Source organism: Lucilia sericata, unplaced genomic scaffold, assembly GCF_015586225.1.
Source record: "Lucilia sericata isolate MDLA Ls3-8-SP2 unplaced genomic scaffold, ASM1558622v1 Contig000354F_arrow, whole genome shotgun sequence".
Classification (NCBI taxonomy): Eukaryota; Metazoa; Arthropoda; class Insecta; order Diptera; family Calliphoridae; genus Lucilia; species Lucilia sericata.
This window is the reverse complement of record NW_023994374.1, coordinates 277,949-304,808: the sequence shown is the minus strand read 5'-3', so window position 1 is coordinate 304,808 and position 26,860 is coordinate 277,949. Positions and strand designations below refer to the sequence as shown.

Genomic DNA, 26,860 nt, shown 5'->3' with positions numbered 1-26,860 from the left:
GAAGATCCCAAGTTAGGCTTTTTGGATGGAACCACAAGAGAATCTATTTTGTCAGCATAAAGTTAAGTTTCACAACTCATGAATTTTTGATTCCTCGTATATATAAACCCCAACGAAGGTATATGGACCAGAATGCTGTTGGTAGCAAAAACTGTTTCTTTCTATGTGACACAAGTTCTGATCCGTTTAGTGCATTGAAATCTGTGTAGTTGCAAAACTAGAAGATTTAAAGAGGATACTGAGTTTGAAATTCATCGATAATAACGCAAGTATTGAATTTTACCTCCATTGCACCCCCGGGTCATGTTTCCTTAATGAAAAACCCTCATCTTGGTGTATTGCAATCCCGGGGTAAAGAGTTGCTACCAGTACCTCTAGTCTGCCGGGACTATAAACTGGTGATGTCACTTCACTCCTCGGCTAGTCCTTTTTATGATTTGATCAGTATTTCTCACCGGTAGTGTAGTAGAGAGCCGGTATATGCTGAGGAATTGTCAGGTTAGCGTTCATTGATTGTCTGTCATTCCGTAAAGAGATCTATATGATCATGGGAATGGGTACAGTTGACTTTGGAAATTTCTACATCCTTTGTCACAGATCGGTTCATGAAGAGGGATTCTGATTTATTATTTTGGGTATTTCGGGCTACCAAATACATCTCTAGGTGCTGTTGACAAACCAACATCTCAGCAGTGTGGTTGGGCGACTTTAAGAGATCAAGGAAAGCACTGGGGTGAGTCTTTAGATTATGAAAATGTTTTGTAGGGACACGATCATTTCTCATAACATCAATAGGGTGTTTTCGCCTGATGTAGGGTCCGCCCCTTCTATCGACTCTAACCAGTGCTTGTCTCATGACACCTGTTATTCCCCTACATGCCTAATATGGCAAGAGATTAGATAGATCGAGTACTTCAGTACATGGACCGACTCAGCCATGTACAAAAATTGCCACCTGATTTCTTCATAGAAGGATTCAGGGCCGATGGTAGACCGTTCTCAATGCTATCCAGTGGATGAAAAAGACCACTGTGCAATAAGTCCCTCAACACAGGTGTTCACGTACAGGACTTCGACAATCTTTACCTCCATTGCCGCTCTGCTGAAAATATTGCCAAAGAATTTGCTTATGATCGAGCGACTTATCTCTGAACAACGACCATAGCATCCAGTCGTTTCGACCGCATTGGTGTCAGTCGAGAAGATAGTAATACTGCAAAATATGGCTTCTTAAATGTTAGTTTGGTTTAAAATCAAAGTTTGGAATCTACTCTTTATGATGCCAAGATTAAGCATTATCTCTTTCCTTTACCTGTCGGTAAAAATTTGGTGATTTGCAATAGATAGGGCCAATATTAAGTTTTCACCTTCGTCCAGCTGATGAGATGTTTATCCAAAATACCGGTTGGTTCACCACAGGCAAGCTGCCACGGAATAGTTCTGAGAAAAGGAGTTTATGAGAAGATTTCTTAGGTTGAATAATAGTCAACGAGCCATTAAACCTACTCGATTACTTTCGATCTGTAAGAAGGTCTATTGAACTCATAACTGACAAATCTTCCAAAACTAGTTAAAATTGTAATGTATTAGGTAATCGAACACTAGTGAAGAAAGTACCTAAGCACCGAAAGCGGTACATTGTCCCTATCAAAACAGAAGGGAAAATACAATGTTAGTAAATCGGGTTGGCTGTTGGGTTTTTTTTTCTCTCTATACCCAACTAAAGAAAACAACAGTAAAGTAATAAAAAGAAAAAAGGCAATAACAACAAACATGCTGTAAGGTAAATTATAAAGAGAAAAAAAAACAAGAAAACAACAACAAAACCTACACACAAACACCTCATAAAATATTATCAACAATTTTGTTTTGATTACAATATTCGCAAACAAAACAAGAGGCAAAGCAAGGAGATAAAAACAAAAAAATGTTGCAGCAACATGTTCGCTATGGGAAAAACACTCAAACATGGTATGAACCAACCAACGAATCGAAGACTATTGAGTGGTTTTCTTTGAATTGTTGCTGGAAAAAACAGATGTTCGAAACAACTGATCGGTTTAGTCGGCAACCGTATGCCAATGAGTGAACTTCATAACGACGGGTGAAAAGAAACGTATTTAATGCGCGCGCGCACTCGTAATTAAAAAACAAATTATACAAAAACAACAATTAATAATGAGAAAAAACAAATAAAAAAATTAAACGTGTGTGTGTTTTTTTATTTATGAAATTGTTGAAACAACAACAAAATTTTTTTATATTTTAAAAGAAAAGAGAGCAAAATAAACAAAAATTAAAGAAAATCAAACGAAATAACGAGCGACTTATGGAAAAAGTAAAGAATAACAAAATTGTTAATGTAAATAATTTAAATTAAGAAAATATTTAGTAATAATTACAATATTTCGAATATATTTTAAAAATAAGAATTTAAAATTAAAAATATTTTTTTAAAAAAAAGTTTAAAAAACGTGTGTTGGCAATACAAGTGTTTTTTTTATGATTATTTTTTTACGCTGGTGATGTTAAACAATAAAACAAAATTTAGAGTGTTTTTTTTTTTTTGAAGAGAATGAAAGAATTGAAAAAAATAAAGCGTAACTAATTAATAACAAAATAAATATTTTCAAAACAAAAAAAATTTTGAGTAATTTTTTGATGTGTTTTTCTTACAAGTGGCTTTATATTAAAAAAAAAATAAAAAATCATAATTTTAAAAACAACTTAAATTTCTAAACAAAAAATATAAAAGCAAGAATACTCCCTAAGTGTTGCTATTAAAACATACATATACAAGTGGTTTTTTGGATTACGAAAAAAGCCATAAATTTAAAAATTAAAAATTCTATAAATTTTTTTATTAAACACAAAAATTACCTAAAAATAAATTTCAATTAAGGAAATTTATAACAAAAAATATTTTAAATAACAAAACAAATTTTTTTTTTGTTTATTTACGGAAATTTAAAACAAAAGTGTGCTAAAAATACAGGAAAACAAAATTAAAAAAAAAAAAAAAACAAAATTGTGTTAAATTTACAACTAAAACAACTATTTAAAAGAAAAAATTAAACAAGAAAAAATCTTTTACATTTAATTCTTTAAAAGAAAAAAAATTTTGGTTAAAAAAGCACGTTGTGGTTTTAAAACAATTTAATAATTCTGCCACATTTTTCATTCATTCATTTAAATATTATTTATTAATTGTGTGTGTGTTGTGATTTTAATAAAAAATATTTTTTTTTTTTATAAAAAAAGAAAAAAAAAACGGTGAGTGTTAATTTTATTTCTGCGTTAATTTCTTGAAAATTTTAAATGTTTATTTAAATCATTCATTAAGATTTTGCAAGTTTTTTTTTTTTTTGCTTTTGTGAGAGTGTTTTTTTTAATTTTTTTTTTTTCGGAGACAGATAATGAATGAATTTTTGTAGGTCATTTCGTTTTAATTGTTATAAAAAAATTGATAACAATATTTAAAATATTTTGGTACTAATTGAGTTTAATAATAAACATTTTATTACCAAAGATTTTATAGCTGCTGTTTGAATTTATTTAAAAATTTGTTAATATTTAAAAATTTGTTAATAATGTTAAACATATTTTATTTAAAATAAAAAAATATACCTACCTATGTGTAATTTAGTAAACGGTTCCATTAGCTTTTTTTCTTAAAATATTATAAAATTACAAAAATTTTAACCCTAGTACTTTAAAAAGGGCACAAGAAAATTTAAGTGCTTCCCAGGGTATCACATTTTCAGCACTTTAAAAGTTATAGTTCTGTAAAGTTTTGGAAATAAAAATTCTTCAACTCAAATCTATCCAAATAACAACTTTTTGCAAAAAATAGTTTAAATAAATATTTAATATTATTTAATCAATATTGTTGCTAAAGTGCAAAATTTTTATCAAAAATGTAAAGTTTTTTAAAGAATTTAGTCTAATGATTTTTCTTTACAAATTGAGTAGCATTAACAGCTTGAATTAAGTATTTTTGTACTTGATTTAAGTAGAATCGTACTTACCATCGCTTTGTACTGATTGAAGTACGAATTTCCTGATTCTTTTATCAATTAGTTTAAACTGCATTAAATCAAGAATACATTTAGAGAATAGGTTAAGCTTAAAGAATGTGTTTCTTCGTATTTCCTAATTTCAGAATGGGGGAAGCTTTAGAGCAGTCAGACTATTTATCAGACTATTCCCAAAACTACTCCTCTGCTAAAAGTATGGTCCTGTGTAATGCAGTAATGTTGTTTTCCTATTTTCAAACCGAACTTATGTATGGCAAATTTCATTAGTCTACTTGTATTTTAAATCAGTTGTGAACGTACAAGTCATTTTCTGAAGAAGATCTCATATCAAATATGCGACTAATATTTTGATGTGTTACGAACGTACCCAAAAGTACACCCCTCTTTTTTAATAGTGGTTATCGATGATTATGGGAAAAACCTTTTCGAAATGTAAGATGACATTACCCTCATATGTTACGGATATTTTATATAATTATAAAAATATATTTACGTTTAAGGGTTAATTTTTATTTTTTTCGATGTCATCATAAATAAGGGTCTTCATTATATATTTATACCCTACAACACTATAGTGGGGAGGGTATTACGCGTTTGTACTGATGTTTATAACAACAAAAAATATTGGTCCTAAAGTATACCAATCGTCTCAGAATAATTTTCTGAGTCGATTTAGTTATGTCCGTCCGTCTGTGTGTCCATGTAAACCTTGTGCGCACTCTACAGGTCGCATTTTTCAAGATAATTTGATAACATTTGATCGAAGGACCGATGCTTATTGAAAATGGTTAAAATCGCTCCATTATTTCGTATAGCACCCATACAACCATAGCCCCCGAATAGGGCTTTTGAGCTCATAAATATGTTAAATGTTCTTGTATAACTTCACAAAATTGCCAATATTTAGTTTTATATAAGTCTTAATGATACTGCCAATTTTCGTAATGATCGGTCCTCATTTGACCCTATCCCCCATACAAACATTTTTAACATAATCACTGATGTAGGGTATCATATGGTCGGCCATGCCCGACTATACATTTTTACTTGTTTTTCTTAGTTTCATTTAAATCGATCAATAAATCCAAGATAATTTCGCAATAGGGCACAGCTTGAGTTTTACCTTCACAGTTTATGGGTTAATATTGATCGATTTTACTAAAACTTCAGATATGTATATGCTTCCTATTATGTTGAATTTTATATTCTAAAAATGTTTTATATAAAATACATAACAGTAAAGAAAAAAGTCTGTTTTTCAAAAATTTTACATAACAGTAAAGAAAAAAGTCTGGTTTTCAAAAATTTTACCAAAATATTTTTTTCCGAAATCCTCAAAATTGAAAAAAAAACTTTGAGGATCTGTAGACAAAAAGTTAAACTTTTAAAATGTCGAAAAAAAAAGTTAACAAACTCATATGCTAAGTGAGCTATAAGTAAAGTTAGATTGATGAGTTTTAATAAACTAAAAGTGAACATTATGGGTGTGGAATTCTTTTCGAAGAAATTACTTGATATTTCACCTAAAGTTTTTGAAATTGTAATCCTAAATTTAACGTTACCGAATATTAAATTGTGTACTAATTAAGTGTCAGTGTAAAAATTACATAAAATCAATAAACAAACGTTAAAGTTTAGGGGGTTTAAGTTATTGCAATAGCAAATTCGAAATTTTCGCATTTTTTCTTAAAAGAACAATTATGAAGTTTGTTTACCCGTAAAAATCCCCTTATTGTAAATTTCTACGAAATCAAATGCATATATTTATGTACATATATAAAATAAATACAAAGATTTTATTGAAAATTACTTTTACTTTAAAGTATGTACTTTTATTAATTTTCTTATTTTAACTAAAAAAATATTATTTATTTAAAAAAAAACACAACCCCAATATTTTTCATTTAAAAATGTATAGAAAAAACCCAATAATAAGAAATCGATAAAAATAAATCAACAACAAATGCAGCTAGCTATATAACAACAAAAATAAACACAAAAACAAAAATAAATAAAAAAAAAATATTGTATATATTTTTATTAAACAATATTTTCGACAAAAAAAAAAACCAAAGCATATACAAAAATGATTTATGAATCAGAACCCCCAAACAATATTTCAAAAAATAAACGCAAAGAAATCAGAAATAAAAACAAATATATAAATAAGAAGACACCTTAAACCCCTTTTCCCTAACCCTCCCTTTTTTTCTACTAAAAGTACTAAAACTAGAAGAAGAATAATATACAATTATATTAAATGTAAACAAAGTATTTTAAAGAGAAACCACAATAGCAAAATCCTTTAATGAGTAAGAAATTCTACAAAAAAAATACTCTTTTTTTATAACAGAGAAATATACCGCAAGTAACTGTAATTAAAGTAACGAGAGTAGAGTCATACAGAGTAATTGTAAAACAAATGATGACAACAATAATAATAGCTCTAGAAATAGATAATATTTAGTTTACTATATTTACTTTTATATACTCTTTTGTTGTTCTTGTTCTTCTTTATTTTTATGACATTTGTTTTTGTTGTTTTACTAATATGCTTTGTGTACGAGTGAGTTGCTCTCCAAAACTCAAAAGGTTTGAAATAGGTTATCGAGAGTTATCAGTTTCAAAATTGAATTGAATGAAAAATATTGGAAAAAAAAAGAAGAGCCAACAACATATTTGTGGTGACATTAACAGCAAAAACAACAATAAGGAAAGAAATTATTAAAATATAAAACAAAAGAAACTTGCAAGAGTATAAACATAAAAATAATAGGGAGGTCTGCTATCATTCTGCAACGATTCTAAAGAATTATTATATCTTCATGTCTGGTAGTTTTCGTGACCTTTTCGAGAAATGGTTATCTGCCTGATTTCAGTAGCTCATAATATAGTCTTAATTCGCTTGGTTAGACAGTCTTCTATGAACAATTTTTTGTTGTTTACACTTTCATGTCTGAGTCCGGTACTGGACTTACTTTAACATTAATGTCTAAGTGAGTTCAGTGCCCCACGACATATTAAATACTTGTTATATTAAAAACTTTCATAAGTAGTTCATACATTAATCAATATATTATTATATAGATTTGACCATAAACTGGTCAATAGACTAGTCCATGGATTAGTTCTTAGACTAGTCTATAGACTAAACCATTGACTAGTATATATAACAATAAGTCGATTAGTAAATATACTAGTCTAGATTTTCAAGTCTATAGAATAGTCAATCGACTAGTCAAGAGTTTAGTCCATGGGGTAGCCAATAGACCAGCTAGCTAGTCCATAAAGTCCCCAATAAACTCGTTGATAGACTATAACCTAAAATAGTAGGTTAGGTTGATAGGAGGATATATACTACATCAAATTCGAAGATATACACCTAGGCCACTTTCGGGCCTGTTGTGCGCTCAAATTCAAGAAAGACAAAAAAAAAAAAAAATAGTTAATACAATAGTCCATATCCATATCTAATCCATAGAACAGTCAATAAACTAGACAAGAGACTAGTCCATAGATTAGAACTTAGACTAGTCCATAGACTAGTATGAAGATGAATTCATAGACTAGTCTATAGACTAGACCATAGACTAGTTCATATAACAATTAGTCGATTAGTAAATAAACTAGTCCATAGACTATATTTCCAAGTCCATAGACGAGTCAATCGACTAGTCAATAGTTTAGTCCATTGGGTAGTCAACAAGCTATCCGATGGACCAGCTAACTAGTCTATAAAGTCACCAATAAACTCATCGATAGGCTAGTCCCTAGAATAATAAATAGAGATACGAATCAATAGAACAGTGAATAAACTAGTCAAGATACTAGTCCATAGATTAGAGCTTGGACTAGTCAATAGACTAGTATGAAGATGAATTCATAGACTAGTCTAAAAAGACTTACTAAAAAGACTAACCCATAGTCTAGATTTGCAAGTCCATAGAGGAGTCAATAGTTTAGCCCATAGGGCTGTCAACAGTCTAGCCAAAAGAGCAGCAAGCTACCCCATAAAATCCCAAATAAAATCGTCGTTAGACTAGTCCCTAGAATTATAAATAGACGTGTCCATATACTAGTCCATAGCACAGTCAATTAACTAGTCAAGAGACTAGTCCATAGACTAGTATGAAAATGAATTCATAGACTAGTCTATAGACTAGACCATAGACTAGTACATATAACAATTAGTCGATTTGTAAATAGATTAGTCCATAGTCTAGATTTCCATATAAGAGTCAATCGACTAGTCAATAGTTTAGTCCGAGGAAAGTCAACAGGCTAGCCAATAAGTCAGCTAGCTACTCCATAAAGTTCCCAATAAACTCGTCGTCTAGTCCCTAGAATAGCAAATAGAATAGTTCATAGATCAGTCAATAGACTAACTAGTTCCTAGACTTTTTAAAACATGAGTCCATATATTGGAAAACATACTATTCAATAATCTAACTATTAGACTCGTCCATATACTGAACTATTCCATGAATTGTGCAGTAAACAAGTCTGACTTTTACATTCTTAAATTATGTTTTTATCTCAAGAAATCATAAACAATTTAAACAGAATTTGTACCACCCTAATGTTTATAATTTTTATTTCATTTAAATTTAGTTCATTATTATTTAGTCTTAAAAAAATTCTCTCACTCCCATACTCCAATATAACCATGTCTAAACATTACTTATTTGTTTTTGTGATATGATTGTGATACTTATTTGTTGTTGTTATTTTTGCTGCTATTTAAGGCAAAGCCCGATGAAGATACTATAACGACAGACAAGATACGCATATAAATACATTAGATATGCAGTAAAAATTTCTATTACAAATCTGTAAATATTTAAAAAATTATAATAAATTTAGAGGGTATTTAAGATTTTTAACAAAATTTGTATTCTAGATTTACAATTTAAGTGAAATATGTTAAAATTTAAATTAGTCTTGCCACACATGTGTCAAAAATATGAAGTGTCTAGACTAAAAGATCAAAACGAGGGAGAAATCTTGAAAGTAAAAGTTGTTGACAAAAAAATGCATAATTTCAAAGAGAGTAAGCGACAGATAGATATCTAAACCATTTATTTGCTACAATTGATCTCATTACTTAAGCACTTCCGAGTAATGCATTCAATGTAGTTATTCTGAAGATTTTTTTAATATTTATTTAAATTTTAAGTCTTGGATTACACTTCCATGAAAATTTGTAAAAATTTAAATTAGTCTTGTCACACATGTGTCAAAAATATGAAGTGTCTAGACTAGAAGATCAAAACGAGGGAGAAATTTTGAAAGTAAAAGTTGTTGACAAAATAAAAAAAATCAAAGAGAGACGGAATAAAATTATCAATAAATTTATTGAAATCGTATTTAATCCAGCTGCTAATTACTTCTATGTATATTGATTTATCATATTATATTACTAAATAACTTCCAAGTAATTTAAATGGTATTATAAAGATTTCTCTCTATCTACAAACTATTAAATTTTCTAAAATATTTCTAAATTAATTACCCTACAAAAGCCACAAACAATATGACTTTTATAACAAATTATAGAATAATTTTGAAATGAACTTTGTTCATCAGTTGTTAGAAGTTTAATTACAATTCATTTTTGAAATGCATGAACACACACACACCTATACATAAAATAAACTTTAGATACTTAAAACTTGTATAAAAAACTACATACAAATGATCACTAAAAAAAGGAGGTTAAATAGTTGATATCAACACTTATTGAACTCTGAACTCTATTTATAGCAAACACGCAAAACATATTACAAAATACTAAAAACCAATTGAAGGTACTTGAAATTCCATAAAAAAACACACATTACAGAATCCACAATGTATCTGTAATTCAATAGATACATGCGTATGTAAAAATGTTTTCTTAAAGATACAAGTGGACCTCCTAGTTCTAAATACAATGTTGTTGTTGCTAGAAAAAATAAACAGCTAAAGCCATAATAATAAAGTAAAAAAAATACAATAAAACTACTGCAACAACTGGATTTTTTTCGTAAAAAATCTAAAGAGAAAAAAATATCTCTGTACATACAACAACATTTTTATGTGTCAAGAAATTACAAAAGAATTAATGATGAAGAAAGATTAGGAAAGAATAAGCAGCAAAAAAAAACTACTCGTAGTACTACGAGCTGAATAATTGTAAATGATAAAGAAAACAATCTGGAAAATACACTCACACGCCAAATATAGAAGAAGAAGAAAACCAACCGCATCAACGTCAGCACTTGGAATTACAAAATATCTAGTGTTAGAAATTCGAAAAGAAAATGTTTTCTTATAATTTGAAAAATTATTTTCTTATAATTTGTACAAGAAAAGCTAAACAGAAATGAAAATGTTGAAATAAAGAAATTATTAATTATAACATGCCAATCTTAGAATGTACTTACCAAGAAGTCAAAAAAATGTAAAAGCTATTAGATAAAGTAATTACTATTTGCACAGAGAATATAATTACGTTATGAGTCTAGTCCTTGTTTATTTCTAATATAGTTCAGTTCTAGTTCAGTACTAGTTCAGTTCTAGTTCAGTTCTAGTTCAGTTCTAATTCAGTTCTAGTTCAGTTCTAGTTCAGTTCTATTTCAGTTCAGTTCTATTTCAGTTCAGTTCAGTTCTAGTTCAGTTCTAGTTCAGTTCTAGTTCAGTTCTAGTTCAGTTCTAGTTCAGTTCTAGTACAGTTCTAGTTCAGTTCTAGTTCAGTTCTAGTTCAGTTCTAGTTCAGTTCTAGTTCAGTTCTAGTTCAGTTCTAGTTCAGTTCTGGTTCAGTTCTAGTTCAGTTCTAGTTCAGTTCTAGTTCAGTTCTAGTTCAGTTCTAGTCCAGTTCTAGTTCAGTTCTAGTTCAGTTCTAGTTCAGTTCTAGTTCAGTTCTAGTTCAGTTCTAGTTCAGTTCTAGTTCAGTTCTAGTTCAGTTCTAGTTCAGTTCTAGTTCAGTTCTAGTTCAGTTCTAGTTCAGTTCTAGTTCAGTTCTAGTCAGTTCTAGTTCAGTTCTAGTTCAGTTCTAGTTCAGTTCTAGTTCAGTTCTAGTTCAGTTCTAGTTCAGTTCTAGTTCAGTTCTAGTTCAGTTCTAGTTCAGTTCTAGTTCAGTTCTAGTTCAGTTCTAGTTCAGTTCTAGTTCAGTTCTAGTTCAGTTCTAGTTCTAGTTCAGTTCTAGTTCAGTTCTAGTTCAGTTCTAGTTCAGTTCTAGTTCAGTTCTAGTTCAGTTCTAGTTCAGTTCTAGTTCAGTTCTAGTTCAGTTCTAGTTCAGTTCTAGTTCAGTTCTAGTTCAGTTCTAGTTCAGTTCTAGTTCAGTTCTAGTTCAGTTCTAGTTCAGTTCTAGTTCAGTTCTAGTTCAGTTCTAGTTCTAGTTCTAGTTCAGTTCTAGTTCAGTTCTAGTTCAGTTCTAGTTCTAGTTCAGTTCTAGTTCAGTTCTAGTTCAGTTCTAGTTCAGTTCTAGTTCAGTTCTAGTTCAGTTCTAGTTCAGTTCTAGTTCAGTTCTAGTTCAGTTCTAGTTCAGTTCTAGTTCAGTTCTAGTTCAGTTCTAGTTCAGTTCTAGTCAGTTCTAGTTCAGTTCTAGTTCAGTTCTAGTTCAGTTCTAGTTCAGTTCTAGTTCAGTTCTAGTTTCAGTTCTAGTTCAGTTCTAGTTCAGTTCTAGTTCAGTTCTAGTTCAGTTCTAGTTCAGTTCTAGTTCAGTTCTAGTTCAGTTCTAGTTCAGTTCTAGTTCAGTTCTAGTTCAGTTCTAGTTCAGTTCTAGTTCAGTTCTAGTTCTAGTTCAGTTCTAGTTCAGTTCTAGTTCAGTTCTAGTTCTAGTTTCAGTTCTAGTTCAGTTCTAGTTCAGTTCTAGTTCAGTTTAGTTCAGTTCTAGTTCAGTTTTAGTTCAGGTTCTAGTTCAGTTCTAGTTCAGTTCTAGTATTCAGTTCTAGTTCAGTTCTAGTTCAGTTTAGTTCAGTTCTAGTTCAGTTCTAGTTCAGTTCTAGTTCAGTTCTAGTTCAGTTCTAGTTCAGTTCTATTCAGTTCTAGTTCAGTTCTAGTTCAGTTCTAGTTCAGTTCTAGTCAGTTCTAGTTCAGTTTCTAGTTCAGGTTCTAGTTCAGTTCTAGTTCAGTTCTAGTTCAGTTCTAGTTCAGTTCTAGTTCAGTTCTAGTTCAGTTCTAGTTCAGTTCTAGTTCAGTTCTAGTTCAGTTTCTAGTTCAGTTTCTAGTTCAGTTCTAGTTCAGTCTAGTTCAGTTCTAGTTCAGTTCTAGTTCAGTTCTAGTTCAGTTCTATTTCAGTTCTAGTTCAGTTCTAGTTCAGTTCTAGTTCAGTTCTAGTTCAGTTCTAGTTCAGTTCTAGTTCAGTTCTAGTTCAGTTCTAGTTCAGTTAGTTCAGTTCTCGTTCAGTTCTAGGTCAGTTCTAGTTCAGTTCTAGTTCAGTTCTAGTTCATTCTGTTCTAGTTCAGTTCTAGTTCAGTTCTAGTTCAGTTCTAGTTCAGTTCTAGTTCAGTTCTAGTTCAGTTCTAGTTCAGTTCTAGTTCAGTTCTAGTTCAGTTCTAGTTCAGTTCTAGTTCAGTTCTAGTTCAGTTCTAGTTCAGTTCTAGTTCAGTTCTAGTTCAGTTCTAGTTCAGTTTTAGTTCAGTTCTAGTTCTGTTCTAGTTCTGTTCTAGTTCAGTTCTAGTTCAGCTCTAGTTCAGTTCTAGTTCAGTTCTAGTTCAGTTATAATTCAGTTTTAGTTCAATTCTAGTTCAGTTTAAGCTCGGCTCTAGTTTATTTCAGATTTTGTCTATTATTTCTCTTTATTTAAAAAATGTTCTTATATTGTTAATATGTTTGAGAAATTATAGTTTATTTTAAATTGAAATATTTCAAATACTTATAATAACCTTCAAACTAACTTCAAGATCTTCATTAAGTTATATCTCTTATAAACGAAAGAATTTTTTTATAATTAGAACATGAACAAGAAACAAATCTAAAGAAAGTAGAAACTTGGAAAAAAAAAACTCCACATATAAATTAAAAGAAACTCTAACTAACTTTAATTACGACAAGCAATTGCCACAGCAGAATAAAACTGAAAATAAAACCAGTAGTACTACAATACTAACAACCAAATACATTTCATACATAAATCTCTTTTATTTTCAAAAAATATCTATCTGTTCCTTCTAACAAAAAAAAAAAAAAAAAAAAAAGAAAGAAAAAGAATAGAATAGTAAAACAATCTTTTTTACAAATGATTACACAGATTGTTTGCAATTCTTGTAGTATAGTTTTTTAGTGGGGTATCAAATCAACATCATCATCATACTTCATTCATTCACAAACCAACAATATCTAATACCAGAGGAGTCTTATTTGCCACTGGTTATGTTATAATAACTCTACTCAACTTGGTCTTACTTTTTAACTTCTTATACTAACTCTTACAACTTCTATAATATTCCTTCTACAAATCATTCATAAAAAACTCACATACAAATATCTAGAGAAAAAAACTTAAGAAAAAAAAAAGATCTTAGATGAAAAATACTTTTAAGAAATGTAGACAGAGAAGTGTTGTAAAACATGACGATGAAAATATGCAGACATTCGTCTAATAAAAATCAGACACAAAACAACACAAACAACATGAATAAAAAGTAAAAAAATAATACTAGAAAAATAGTTGGGAAAAAAATAAGGCTTTAAGATATCAAATGTTTTGTAAAGCAGAAAACTAAATTGATATGAAAATAAATTTCTTTTTTTTTCAAAATTTTCTATGGTTACAACTAGATTTTATATTAAGAAATTGTTGTAGAAAAGAAATGACTTAAATTAAGTTTAAGATTACTTAATTAGGGAAATCAAAATGTTTTTAAAAAGATTTTTCTTTTAATTTAAATTGTGCTAATTAAACAGTTTAAAAACTTAAATTTCTTTTATCATTTTGTATGATTTAATAAATTTATTTGCAAAATATTTATGACAAAATGTCATTAACAAGTTCGTTTAAATCTTTAAGAGTCAAACATCAATTCTCACTTGATAATTTAAACTAAAAAGCCGGCTTTTGATTTTTTTAAATACATAAGATAAATAACAACTAAAATAATTTTCTTGCTCTTACTTTAACATTTTAGCTGATTAGCAATCTATTAACTTTAATTAACACCTCACATATTTTTAAAGTTTTTCACGTTTATTTTTTAACCTTTTTTCTGGTTTTCAAACGAAAACAGAAAATAAAATAAATTTATTAAAACTACTTTTAAAAACCCTTCCCACGTTTTTGTGACACTTTTTTTCATAAAAAAATGTGGCTGTGAACTACCGAGTTGTTTTTTTTTTAGTTTTTAAAATAAAAATTCCTATAGCTTTTAAAATAAAGCATGAGCTAAACACATTTATAAATATGTATTTAAAATGTTTTATAAATGCTCACATAGTTTTAACACTCACAGATACTTTTGGTATGTATAGGTTAACCACCATTCATTTTTTCATACCGATATATTATATACATGTTTATCATTTATATATTTATGTATGTTTATACATACATAAAAAGTAAATAAAGGTTCTAAGCTTCATTGATTATCTGGTTAACGAAAATATTGTCTAAAATTCATGTATCTGAAAAAAAAACAACAAAATTGTTTAGAAATAAACCAACACACTCACTAATACAAAAAAAAATGTTGTTGCCCCTGGGCTGACATTAAAGATAAATTTCATTAAAAATGCAAATTATATTTAATAAAAATAAAATACTAGAAAAACAAAACAAACCAACCGACTCATTTCAAATAAAATTTTTGAAAAAAAAAACATGGCACGGAAGTACAGATGTTAAGGTGTTTTAACAAAATACTAGAAACGTTTTGATATTTAATTGAAAGCTTTAAAGATTTTTGTTATAGTAAAAATGACGGAAAAGCTAATAATTTGAAAATATTACAAATTTTCTTTAATAAATTAAAAAATACTAGTTCAGTTCTGGTTCAGTTCTAGTTCAGTTCCAGTTCAGTTCTAGTTCAGTTCTAGTTCAGTTCTAGTTCAGTTCTAGTTCAGTTCTAGTTCAGTTCTAGTTCAGTTCTAGTTCAGTTCTAGTTCAGTTCTAGTTCAGTTCTAGTTCAGTTCTAGTTCAGTTCTAGTTCAGTTCTAGTTCAGTTCTAGTTCAGTTCTAGTTCAGTTCTAGTTCAGTTCTAGTTCAGTTCTAGTTCAGTTCTAGTTCAGTTCTAGTTCAGTTCTAGTTAAGTTCTAGTTCAGTTCTAGTTCAGTTCTAGTTCAGTTCTAGTTCAGTTCTAGTTCAGTTCTAGTTCAGTTCTAGTTCAGTTCTAGTTCAGTTCTAGTTCAGTTCTAGTTCAGTTCTAGTTCAGTTCTAGTTCAGTTCTAGTTCAGTTCTAGTTCAGTTCTAGTTCAGTTCTAGTTCAGTTCTAGTTCAGTTCTAGTTCAGTTCTAGTTCAGTTCTAGTTCAGTTCCAATTCAGTTCTAGTTCAGTTCTAGTTCAGTTCTAGTTCAGTTCTAGTTCAGTTCTAGTTCAGTTCTAGTTCAGTTCTAGTTCAGTTCTAGTTCAGTTCTAGTTCAGTTCTAGTTCAGTTCTAGTTCAGTTCTAGTTCAGTTCTAGTTCAGTTCTAGTTCAGTTCTAGTTCAGTTCTAGTTCAGTTCTAGTTCAGTTCTAGTTCAGTTCTAGTTCAGTTCTAGTTCAGTTCTAGTTCAGTTCTAGTTCAGTTCCAGTTCAGTTCTAGTTCAGTTTTAGTTCAGTTCTAGTTCAGTTCTAGTTCAGTTCTAGTTCAGTTCTAGCTCAGTTCTAGTTCAGTTCTAGTTCAGTTCTAGTTCAGTTCTAGTTCAGTTCTAGTTCAGTTCTAGTTCAGTTCTAGTTCAGTTCTAGTTCAGTTCTAGTTTAGTTCTAGTTTAGTTCTAGTTCATTTCTAGTTCAGTTCTAGTTCAGTTCTAGTTCAGTTCTAATTCAGTTCTAGTTCACTTCTAGTTCAGTGCTAGTTCAGTTCTAGTTCAGTTCTAGTTCAGTTCTAGTTCAGTTCTAGTTCAGTTCTAGTTCAGTTCTAGTTCAGTTCTAGTTCAGTTCTAGTTCAGTTCTAGTTCAGTTCTAGTTCAGTGCTAGTTCAGTTCAGTTCTAGTTCAGTTCTAGTTCAGTTCTAGTTCAGTTCTAGTTCAGTTCTAGTTCAGTTCTAGTTCAGTTCTAGTTAAGTTCTAGTTCAGTTCTAGTTCAGTTCTAGTTCAGTTCTAGTTCAGTTCTAGTTCAGTTCTAGTTCAGTTCTAGTTCAGTTCTAGTTCAGTTCTAGTTCAGTTCTAGTTCAGTTCTAGTTCAGTTCTAGTTCAGTTCTAGTTCTAGTTCAGTTCTAGTTCAGTTCTAGTTCAGTTCTAGTTCAGTTCTAGTTCAGTTCTAGTTCAGTTCTAGTTCAGTTCTAGTTCAGTTCTAGTTCAGTTCTAGTTCAGTTCTAGTTCAGTTCTAGTTCAGTTCTAGTTCTAGTTCAGTTCTAGTTCAGTTCTAGTTCAGTTCTAGTTCAGTTTCTAGTTCAGTTCTAGTTCAGTTCTAGTTCAGTTCTAGTTCAGTTCTAGTTCAGTTCTAGTTCTAGTTCAGTTCTAGTTCAGTTCTAGTTCAGTTCTAGTTCAGTTCTAGTTCAGTTCTAGTTCAGTTCTAGTTCAGTTCTAGTTCAGTTCTAGTTCTAGTTTCTAGTTCAGTTCTAGTTCAGTTCTAGTTCTAGTCAGTTCTAGTTCAGTTCTAGTTCAGTTCTAGTTCAGTTCTAGTTCAGTTCTAGTTCAGTTCTAGTTCTAGTTCAGTTCTAGTTTAGTTCTGGTTCAGTTCTAGTTCAGAAAAATACTTTTCTTAAATACCTTAGAAATTAGTTCAGCGATTATAGCAAACAATAATATGTAATAGATAAAACTTTAATAATTTTCATTAATAAAACCAAAAATCAAAAGCCTGTTAGCGCCTTTGAGTTACAAACGTTTTACAAATTCTTAATATACCGCCTCATTTTATCCAAGTTGAGCATATATTTTTATAAAACACATGTCGATTTTTTTTTTTTTTCATTGTATTTTTAATTTATATTTATTTTTTATTATAATTTTTTTCATCTTATTTATTTTAACTTTTTGATGTTTTTTTAATTAAATTTTTTACGTCAATTTTCATGTTTCTTTTTCTCCTCCTCTTTTCTTTACAGATTTTTTGTTGTGCCTTAATTTGAATAATATTTGTTGAAATAAAAAAAAACCTGTTAAAAGTTTTAAATTCTTTTAAGAAAAGAAGTCAATTTGGTGGTAAATAAGTTGTAATAAAACGAAGTGTGGTGTTCTTCTCAACATTCCAGCTTTTTCGATCTATTGGATTACTTTAAATAGTTGTTTGGAAACTTTTACAAGTTTTGGTGTTACTACTGTTCTATAAAATTAAGGTAAGTTAATTAATAATGTTTTATTTGTAAATAAATAATTTGTTGGGGCAGAATTTATAAGTTGTTTTGAGGTGAAGGTGTAAAAAATAGAAAAAAAAAAAATAAAGTTTTAAAAATATTTTTCTTTAGACCTTTAAGTTTAGCTGGCATTATTTGCAAAGTTTTTTGTAATTAGTTTGTTTTTGTTGAAAATATTCACTTTCTTTAAAGATAAGATAAAAACAAATTCTCAAAATTCCTATGGAAACCCCTCCCTATTCCACTTTATAAAAAGCCAATTATAACGTCATTTGTTTAATAAACTTTTTTCCCCAAAAAAAATTCTTTTGGCAAAAATCAACAAAAAAAAGAAACGTTTCTAATCTAATCTTACAAGGTCAATAAAAACCAATTTCAGACATTTTATCAATAGAAAAGCAGAAAAAGCAAATAACAAACAAACAAATGGCTGCTATTTAATCATATTTATGACAAAATACAAAAATTTCTAAAAATTTAAAATACTTTCCAAAATTTCTTTATAATTTTTGCTAACGGATCGTTCATAACAAAAGGTCAGACCTTTCAAATATTTAAATACTTTAAATAAATCATCACCGAGGCTCATTCAAAATGTTATTGACAAAAGCATAAATTATTAATGAAAATTGTTTTTTTTTTTTTTCTAATTTATAAATAATTAGTCAATATGTAATTTACATAACTTTACACTCACAAAAATCTATTTCAAACAAATTTAAATAAAAGCAGAAATTTTGAATAAACTCAAATATAATGGAACCTTTTGTATACAGACATACATATGTACATTCATTTTTGAATAGTTTAAAGTGTGTAAAAGTAAAAGAAAAGACTTTGTCTGCTATTGATTAAATGATGTTTACAATATTTTAACACATTTCTAAATAAATATTGAATTAAACAAATAAACAAATGAAGAGAAAGAAAACAAGTAAGAGTGTTATATTCGGCCATGCCGAATCTTATATACCCACCATCAAATCATCCTTATAAATAAACTTTGATATTATCGATCTATGTTGAATCATATGTCGATATTATTATGAACATCAGGGAAATATTTGGAAGAGGGAAATTAATAAAGGCTTAAGCATGGACCGTGCTCTTCCGAATTAAAAATATTAATTTTGTTTGATCCAATATTTATAACCATAACCTCATACAAAACTTGTTAATGTGAAATTTCATCTCTGTAGTCGCATTTGAGCGTTACAGCCAGTAACGAGCGTTACAGTCACTATCTGAGGGGGACCGTATATGGAGGGTGGGGTCAGTTATAGACCGATCCCCATAAAATGTGATAAATAGTTTTTGGCTAGTACAAAACTTGTTTACGTAGAATTTCACTGCTGTAATAGCATTTTTGAGTCAGTAATGAGCGTTAAAGTAATTTTCCGAAGGGGACCTTATAGGGTAGTCATTTTCTAAAGGGGACTTTATATGGGGGGTAGGGTCAATTATGGACCGATCCTTATAAAATTATATGAAGAGATTTATGTTCCCATAGAACATGTTTGTGCCGAATTTCACCGCTATTGATGCTTATCTTAGCCAGTTATGGGCGATAAAGTCATTTCTGAAGGGGACTTTATATGGGGGGTAGGGTCAATTATGGGCCTATCCTTATAAAATTCCACGGAAAGATTTATGTTCCTATAGAACATGTTTGTGCCGAATTTCACCGCTATTGATGCTTCTCTTAGCCAGTTATGGGCGATAAAGTCATTTTCTGAAGGGGACTTTATATGGGGGGTAGGGTCAATTATGAGCCTATCCTTATAAAATTTTAAAAAGAGATTTAGGTTCCCATAAAACATGTTTGTGCCGAATTTCACCGCTATTGGTTCTTCCCTTAGCAAGTTATGAGCGATAAAGTCATTTTCTGAAGGGGACTTTATATGGGGGTAGGGTCAATTATAGACCGATCCTTATAAAATTTTACAGAGAGATTTAGGTTCCCACAAAACATGTTTGTGCCGAATTTCACCGCTATTGGTTCTTCCCTTAGCAAGTTATGAGCGATAAAGTCATTTTCTGAAGGGGACTTTATATGGGGGGTAGGGTCAATTATAGACCGATCCTTATAAAATTTTACAGAGAGATTTAGGTTCCCATAAAACATGTTTGTGCCGAATTTCACTGCTATTGGTTCTTCCCTTAGCAAGTTATGAGCGATAAAGTCATTTTCTGAAGGGGACTTTATATGGGGGGTAGGGTCAATTATAGACCGATCCTTATAAAATTTTATAGAGAGATTTAGATTCCCATAAAACATGTTTGTGCCGAATTTCACCGCTATTGATGCTTTTCTTAGGCAGTTATGGGCGATAAAGTCATTTTCTGAAGGGGACTTTATATGGGGGGTAGGGTCAATTATAGACCGATCCTTATAAAATTTTACAGAGAGATTTAGGTTCCCATAAAACATGTTTGTGCCGAATTTCACCGCTATTGGTTCTTCCCTTAGCAAGTTATGAGCGATAAAGTCATTTTCTGAAGGGGACTTTATATGGGGGGTAGGGTCAATTATAGATCGATCCTTATAAAATTTTATAGAGAGATTTAGATTCCCATAAAACATGTTTGTGCCGAATTTCACCGCTATTGATGCTTTTCTTAGGCAGTTATGGGCGATAAAGTCATTTTCTGAAGGGGACTTTATATGGGGGGTAGGGTCAATTATGGACCGATCCTTTTAAAATTCTACGAAGAGATTTAGGTTCCCATAAGACATATTTGTGCCAAATTTCACAGCTATTGGTTCTTCCCTTAGCAAGTTATGAGCGATAAAGTCATTTTCTGAAGGGGGCCTTATATGGGGGCTAGGCGAAATTGTGGACCGATATTGCCCATTTTCAATACCAAACAAACTGCAGCAACTGGAAGTATCTGTGCAAAATTTCAGCTCGCTAGCTGCTTCCATTTGGACTCTATCGTGTTTTCAACAGACAGACAGACAGACAGACAGACGGACAGACGGACAGACGGACAGACGGACAGACGGACAGACGGACAGACGGACAGACGGACAGACGGACGGACATGGCTAGATCGTCTTAGAATCTTATAAGGACCCAGAATATATATACTTTTATGGGTCTTAGACGAATATTTCAATGTGTTACAAACGGAATGACAAAAACAATATACCCCCCATCTTTTTTGATGGTGGGTATAAAAAAAACCAACAGAAATTTCTTAAGACAAAGAAGAAAAGAATGAAAGAATGAAAACCTCGAGAAATGTACGGTTAAATAGACCTTTAGAAACAAAATGAGAATAAAATTTATACTATAATTAGAGTTAAAATATTGAAAGAAAAACAGACAGAATTGGAAGAAAAGACTACATACCATGTTTGAATGCATTTTACTTACAAGTGCTAGAATTTTTAAAAAGCAAATGGAAAAACACGAAATTTATATGCGCTATAATAATTAGAAATTGAAATATGAAGATATTTTGAATAGGCGGTAGGTCCATGTGCCCATGTACAGGGGCTCTTTGGCAATGTTACTATGTCATTAAGAAAGGAAAACAAGTGTCGCAAGTGATTTTAGGAATTATTTCGAAATTAGTTATATATTAACGTTCATATCTTAAGATGGACCCAGAGACTTTTATGATCTTTGAGGATACTACTCTGACATAGAGAATTTAGATAATTTAGTTAGTTAGTCTGTCAGTTAGTCGTTAGTAGTTAGTTAGTTAGTTAGTTAGTTAGTAGTTAGTGTAGTTAGTTAGTTAGTTAGTAGTTAGTTAGTTAGTTAGTTAGTTAGTAGTTAGTTAGTAGTTAGTTAGTTAGTTAGTTAGTTAGTTAGTTAGTTTAGTTAGTTAGTTAGTTAGTAGTTTAGTTAGTAGTTAGTTAGTTAGTTAGTTAGTTAGTTAGTTAGTTAGTTAGTTAGTTAGTTAGTTAGTTAGTTAGTAGTAGTAGTTAGTTAGTAGTTAGTTAGTTAGTTAAGTTAGTTAGTTAGTTAGTTAGTTAGTTAGTTAGTTAGTTAGTTAGTTAGTAGTTAGTTAGTTAGTTAGTTAGTTAGGTTAGTTAGTTAGAGTTAGTTAGTTAGTTAGTTAGTTAGTTAGTTAGTTAGTTAGTTAGTTAGTTAGTTAGTTAGTTAGTTAGTTAGTTAGTTAGTTAGTTAGTTAGTAGTTAGTTAGTTAGTTAGTTAGTTAGTTAGTTAGTTAGTTAGTTAGTTAGTTAGTTAGTTAGTTAGTTAGTTAGTTAGTTAGTTAGTTAGTTAGTTAGTTAGTTAGTTAGTTAGTTAGTTAGTTAGTTAGTTAGTTAGTTAGTTAGTTAGTTAGTTAGTTAGTTAGTTAGTTAGTTAGTTAGTTAGTTAGTTAGTTAGTTAGTTAGTTAGTTAGTTAGTTAGTTAGTTAGTTAGTTAGTTAGTTAGTTAGTTAGTTAGTAGTTAGTTAGTTAGTTAGTTAGTTAGTTAGTTAGTTAGTTAGTTAGTTAGTTAGTTAGTTAGTTAGTTAGTTAGTTAGTAGTTAGTTAGTTAGTTAGTTAGTTAGTATAGTTAGTTAGTAGTTAGTTAGTTAGTTAGTTAGTTAGTTAGTTAGTTAGTTAGTTAGTTAGTTAGTTAGTTAGTAGTTAGTAGTTAGTTAGTTAGTTAGTTAGTTAGTTAGTAGTTAGTAGTTAGTTAGTTAGTTAGTTAGTTAGTTAGTTAGTTAGTTAGTTAGTTAGTTAGTTAGTAGTTAGTTAGTTAGTTAGTAGTTAGTAGTTAGTTAGTTAGTTATGTTAGTTAGTTAGTTAGTTAGTTAGTAGTTAGTTAGTTAGTTAGTTAGTAGTTAGTTAGTTAGCTTAGTTAGTTAGTTAGTTAGTAGTTAGTTAGTTAGTTAGTAGTTAGTTAGTTAGTGTTAGTTAGTTAGTTAGTTAGTTAGTTAGTTAGTTAGTAGTTAGTTAGTTAGTTTAGTTAGTTAGTAGTTAGTTAGTTAGTTAGTTAGTTAGTTAGTAGTAGTTAGTTAGTTAGTTAGTTAGTTAGTTAGTAGTTAGTTAGTTAGTTAGTTAGTTAGTTAGTTAGTAGTTAGTAGTTAGTTAGTGTTAAGTAGTTAGTTAGTAGTTAGTTAGTTAGTTAGTTAGTTAGTTAGTTAGTTAGTTAGTTAGTTAGTTAGTTAGTTAGTTAGTTAGTTAGTTAGTAGTAGTTAGTTAGTTAGTTAGTTAGTTAGTTAGTTAGTTAGTTAGTTAGTAGTTAGTTAGTTAGTTAGTTAGTTAGTTAGTTAGTTAGTTAGTTAGTTAGTTAGTAGTTAGTTAGTTAGTTAGTTAGTTAGTTAGTTAGTTAGTTAGTTAGTTAGTTAGTTAGTTAGTTAGTTAGTTAGTTAGTTAGTTAGTTAGTTAGTTAGTTAGTTAGTTAGTTAGTTAGTTAGTTAGTTAGTTAGTTAGTTAGTTAGTTAGTTAGTTAGTTAGTTAGTAGTTAGTTAGTTAGTTAGTTAGTAGTTAGTTAGTTAGTAGTTAGTTAGTTAGTAGTTAGTTAGTTAGTAGTTAGTGTAGTTAGTTAGTTAGTTAGTTAGTTAGTTAGTTAGTTAGTTAGTAGTTAGTTAGTTAGTTAGTTAGTTAGTTAGTTAGTTAGTTAGTTAGTTAGTTAGTTAGTTACGTTAGTAGTTAGTTAGTTAGTTAGTTAGTTAGTTAGTTAGTTAGTTAGTTAGTTAGTTAGTTAGTTAGTTAGTTAGTTAGTTAGTTAGTTAGTTAGTTAGTTAGTTAGTTAGTTAGTAGTTAGTTAGTTAGTTAGTTAGTTAGTTAGTTAGTTAGTTAGTTAGTTAGTTAGTTTAAACTGAAAAACTTTTCAAGTCACATCTTATTTGCTTAACTAATACTGCATTCATAGGGCACTCTAGTTGCATTATGAAATGGAAAGTTGTGTACAATTTTTTTATAAATTCTCTATTTGTTAAATGAATTTCAGTTGATTATATTTGTTTTCCTTTTATTGTTGTTGTTTTTGTTTAAGAAAACAAAACATACTTGTAATGCCCTCGTTGTAATATTCAAATGAAAATTAAAAGTTTTTTTCTACATTCGGTTTTTTTAGAATGTTGCTTAGTTTTCTTTCTAATTTATTTGTATTAGAAAATTCTCTCAGAACTTGATTTGTAGGGTAAACAAATATGAATATTACATTATTAACACTTTCAAGCAGGAAAAAAGTACCAAAATCGTACTTAGTTGGGTACCACAATAAGAAAAGGAATTGCAAGAACCTAGAAAGTTTTCTAAAATTTTAAAGTACAAAAGGTACCAAACGGGTCATAATAAAGTACCAATTATTTGTTTGATTCTTGTCTTAAATACATATGTATGAATGTGTGCGTATATAATAAAATTATTCTTTATATATGTAGTTGAATTTGAATTGGATGTTAAGAAAATAATGCAAAGTTTAAATCAACAAAATCTTTTAGAGTTTTTGTCCTTTTTTATTCAAATTTGAAAAATTTCCATTTTTTAAAATCTTCATTGTAAATGGCCTCATACACACCCTGTTTTTTGTAAACAACAGAAACGAAATATTTTATTTCACACTTTAGAATTTCATTAAAATGTTTTCTTTTTTATTAGCAATGCCTTTTTTATTATTACGAATTCAATTTCTTTTATTTATTTACATTGCCATCGATCAATTTGTATTTTTGTTTATTTCATATTGTTGGTGGTGATATCGAATTAAATAAACATCAACTTAAGGGAAAAAAATTGAAAAAAAAAAAAACAACTGACTCCATTAATATCAGCTATATTGGGTATCAAAGGCATATAATGGTGATAGTTGTACCCTTCTTGAAATCAAATTTCGATTGCTGATTTCGAATAAATCTGTATAAAGGTTGTCTGTAACAGAGCAACTTTTTCTATAGAAAAGTTGTCTGTAACAGAGCAAATTTTTCTATAGAAAAGTTGTCTGTACTAGAGCAACTTTTTCTATAGAAAAGTTGTCTATACTAGAGCAACTTTTTCTATAGAAAAGTTGTCTGTACTAGATCAACTTTTTCTATAGAAAAGTTGTCTGTACTAGAGCAACTTTTTCTATAGAAAATTTTTCCATAGAAAAGTTGTCTGTAACTGAGCAACTTTTTCTAGATAAAAGTTGTCTATAAATGAGCAACTTTTTCTATAGAAAAGTTGTCTCTCCTTTCAAATTTCATTAACAATTACGAATCGTTTTATATATTGACCTAACTTATGCCCAAATAAAAAGACCAACCCATTTATAATCCTCCTCATCAGTTATTGTCAAAAGAGTGTAAACAAAAATGTGTCATCTGATTTGATTGTCCGAGTATTATTGCATGTAAAAAATATAGTCAGTCAGCAAGAGACAAACCGAGACTGTGATTTATGATCAATCGTATTGTATAACACAGATTTTATGTATTCCATAAACAATAAACTGAGTACTTACTTGCAAACATATTTATTTATTATTATTTTGTTTTACTTTTTATATTTATAATAAATTGTATGTGATCATGTCCATTTAAACGAGTACAAATAATATTGACCCAAAACACTTGAATATTTTGCACACATTGTGTGTCGTGCCAAAAAAAAAAAAAAAAAAAAAATCTGAAATTCAACCAAGCCCTCTTTAAAATTTGTTTAAATTTTTTAATGTCAGTTAATAAAATTAAAAATTGTACAATAATGTTTAATAAAAATAATAAAAAACTTTATAGCCTTATTTTTTTGTTGCTTTTTTTTTGAGTGTATATTTAATAAACATGTCGCATTTAATTGATGAATTATTTAATTAAATCCTGAATAGTTTTATTATTATTTTTTCGACACTTGTATTTTTTTTTTTTTTTTTTTTTTTTTTGTGAAATAAAAACCTAATTATTTTTTTTTATTAGGTGTTTATTATAATCATATTTTTAACAATTTTTGTATAAAAAAAGTGAAAGAAATAATAAATGTTTATTATAAAAGCAATTTAAATTCATTTTTTTTGTTTAGTTTTATGATTTGTTTTTTATTTAAATTTTTTTTTTTGTTGTGTTTGTTTTTAAACAAGTTTTTTGTATTCATTTTTATGCGCTGATAAAATATGATTTTGTAATTATTTCGATTCACTATAAATAATTACTGTCATTATTGTAGTTGCCTGAAATTATGTCATTTTAAACTATGATTTCAAGCGCTTGATTTCTCAGGTTTTTGTGTGAAAATTTTGTTAATTTTTTGTAAGCTTTTTTTGGTCATTAGTTTTTTTTTTCTTGTTGATTTTGAATAAATTAATTTTGAATTGTAATAATGGAAGTTTCGCTTATAAGAGAACTAAATAAAGTGTATAAAACGATAGCTTAAGGTAGACTCCAGCACAAAATTGTTAGCATTTCCATACTTAGTAATGACTACTACTTACCTTCTGTATTACTTTGAAGTTGTAAAGTAATAAAGTTTTTCAATTTGATTTATTATTGCCTACTTCTTTGTAGTAGTTGTTTCTAATTATATTGCAAAATTTTATTTTAAACTCACACCATCTCTTAGCAATTGAATTCAAAAATTTAAAATTGCATCTGCAATGTAATTCTCATTCAGTTAAGAATACTTTAAGTATAAGTAGCCTATTGAAAAGTAGCTATTAAACCCCTATTTAAATATTAAACAAAATTATCTTCAGCTGTTGCCAACCAACCTTCCCAAATTACTTTATTACTTTTTTATCTAAAAGTTTTATTCGCAAACAATTTTTTTACTATTATTAATTGCTATTTACTTTTATAAATTCAAAACAACAAACTGTATACTATTAAAAGCAATTAAATGAGTTACAGGAAATGAAAAATTATTGTGGTTACGCTTTTTTTCTATTTTTTTGCCATTTATTGTATTTGATTACACATTTTTTTTGTTTAAATACAAAAAAATCTATTACAAACATACCACCAATAACTATAGTTTATTTTCTCAAACAATTTGTTAAACAAATAATAAAACAATAATTATAGAAATATAGAAACAAATAATATACAGCTGCAGGTAAAATATTATTTTACATATTGAGACAAATGGAATTTTAGCAATAGACATTTTGGCATTTTTGAATAATTAATAAACTTAAGGCTAGAAAGGCTTAAGAACAGTGACGGGCAGTTTGTACTGGCTCAGAGTACGGGTGCTTAAGCAACGATATGCTGCTTAGACGTCATTGCCATAATTACGAAAATGTATGTATGCTGGCTTATTGCACCAGAGAGAACCACTTCAATAGTAGAAAAAGTTGCTCTGTTACAGACAACTTTTCTATAGAAAAAATTGCGCTGTTACAGACAACTTTTCTATAGAAAAAGTTGCTCTGTTACAGACAACTTTTTCAAAGAAAAAGTTGCTCTGTTACAGACAACTTTTTCAAAGAAAAAGTTGTTCTGTTACAGAGCAACTTTTTCAAAGAAAAAGTTGTTCTGTTACAGACA

At 29.2% G+C, this 26,860-nt stretch overlaps 1 protein-coding gene across 1 annotated transcript in view; it reads left to right on the top strand.

Moving 5' to 3' along the window:
* The first annotated feature begins 2,062 nt into the window (after positions 1-2,062).
* The window catches only part of LOC119604037 (serine-rich adhesin for platelets-like), a 302,563-nt gene continuing 277,765 nt past the window's right edge, over positions 2,063-26,860 (top strand). The window contains exons 1-2 of the mRNA XM_037956367.1: positions 2,063-3,273; positions 17,201-17,431. The gene's annotated coding sequence lies outside the window, so the exon portion shown is untranslated. The remainder of the gene's footprint in view (positions 3,274-17,200; positions 17,432-26,860) is intronic.